This window comes from Etheostoma spectabile, chromosome 15, assembly GCF_008692095.1.
Source record: "Etheostoma spectabile isolate EspeVRDwgs_2016 chromosome 15, UIUC_Espe_1.0, whole genome shotgun sequence".
In the NCBI taxonomy this organism is placed as follows: Eukaryota; Metazoa; Chordata; class Actinopteri; order Perciformes; family Percidae; genus Etheostoma; species Etheostoma spectabile.
This window is the reverse complement of record NC_045747.1, coordinates 20,646,832-20,648,599: the sequence shown is the minus strand read 5'-3', so window position 1 is coordinate 20,648,599 and position 1,768 is coordinate 20,646,832. Positions and strand designations below refer to the sequence as shown.

The 1,768-nt window shown below is 40.1% G+C and overlaps 1 protein-coding gene and 1 long non-coding RNA gene across 2 annotated transcripts in view; both read right to left on the bottom strand.

The window, feature by feature from the left end:
• The window catches only part of LOC116703247 (transmembrane protease serine 9-like), a gene marked incomplete in the record, with an annotated part of 81,409 nt that overhangs the window by 71,025 nt on the left and 8,616 nt on the right, over nt 1-1,768 (bottom strand).
• Nucleotides 1-1,768, bottom strand: part of LOC116702571 (uncharacterized) — a 22,357-nt gene that overhangs the window by 16,169 nt on the left and 4,420 nt on the right. Inside the window, exon 2 of the long non-coding RNA XR_004335197.1 lies at nt 516-518. This is a non-coding gene — a long non-coding RNA (uncharacterized LOC116702571). The remainder of the gene's footprint in view (nt 1-515; nt 519-1,768) is intronic.

The window sequence follows — 1,768 nt, the reverse complement described above, 5'->3', positions numbered from 1 at the left end:
TACACATCAACGGACCTCCAGAATCACCCTGAACAAACAGACACACATGTTCAACATTCGTATGAAGATGACATTCAGTCACATCTTCTCGTGAAACTACAGAAAATAATATTATTTTTCTAGTTTCACCAAATGTCCTATGTATACAATACCTTCTTATACTTAAAAGGAATAGTTTGATTTTGTGAAATGAAACTTTCTGAGAGTTAGATAAAAGGTTTGATACCGATCTCATGTTTGTGCAGTGAATGTAATGGATAACCTAAAATGGGGCCAACACAGGCACATTTGCAGTGATGTTGATCAATGTGCATTGTCTCTAAGAAAATAAGACTGAACATCAAGCTACAGCCAGCAGCCATCTTACACTTTAGTTTGTATGAGTTAAATAAAAAGGATGTAACATGTTAATCAGTAAGCATTAGAGATGGTGGTAGGTGAAATTTGTTACCATTTGACAAAGCCAGGATAGCTGTTTTGCCCTGTTTCCAGTCTTTATGCTAAGCTAAGATAACCTACTGCTGACTGTAGCTTCTATTGTACAGGCTTGAGAGTGGTGTTGATCTTCTCATCAAGCTTTCAGCAAGAAAGGGAATAAGCATCCCGAAATGCCTGTTTAAGGATCAACAAACTCCTGTTTAAAACAAAGACATAATAATTACCTGCACTCATTAATTACCTTCTCCAGAGTAAAAGTTCTGGTACAAATGCTGTCACTCGACGACCCGTTCCCGCAATTTTCCACCGTCGTCTGGATCTCCTGCAGAACCTGTTCCGCTGAAGTTGAGAAAAATAAGAAAATGATAATAAATGGGCAACAAAACTTTGTTAGTGCCAAAAACAATGTACAAAGGCCTAAATGTTCAGGTGAATTGATGCAGATGAAGCATTACCTCCTCCTTGCCCCGAGCTCCAGCCAGCAGCCCAGCACGTGGAGCCCAAAGCGAAGGTCTGGCCATTGTCAAGGCATATGGGCTGGATGTTATTGGACAGGCTGGGTTTGGTTGACAGATGTAGCACTGCTACATTTGACCCATTCAGGTTGCTCAGGGTGATATTTGTCACGTTCAGTGTCACCTCAAAGGGGTTAGACCCATTTTGTTTCAAGCGACCCAACACCACAGTCCATTCAGACGGCGTTGGTGAACTGTGAGAGGTTAAATTAACTAAGTAAGGACTCAAGAAAAACATCTGATTGGTTTAAAACAAGGCCTGGGCCTCTACAAATGGTTTCCTAAAAGGCAGTGCTGTTATTTTTACATTAAAGTATAAAAGCTAGCAATTTGATTACCTTCTGTTCTTATATAGTTCAAAAATTAAACCAAAAATTACGAGCGCTTCAATTGTCTCACCTTGAGAAGCAGTTGGCGTTGCTCAACACGGAGTCAACGGCCACCAGAGTCCCGCCACACACATGACTCCCATTCCTCTGTAGGCTCGCCATCCATGGCCACACACCAGCCGTCGCCCCTTTTTTTTGTTTTTTTTGGCTCATCACCAAAATAAGGGGGAATTAATTGGGCGCTTGGCCACAGACAGCTTGAGAAACAATGACAATCCAATTTATTGGAATTTGACATATTTTTGTTGTTACTCTTAATGTACTTTCACAGAAATAAACTTAAAGCTTAACCCTTGTGTTGTCTTCCCGTTAACAATGGTCACTCTTTTTCAATATTATTATCGCTTTTTCCGACATTTGTGTCACTTTTTCAATGTTGTTGGTGCCTTTTTTTGATGTTTTTGGTGTTTTTTCCAAAGTTTTTTG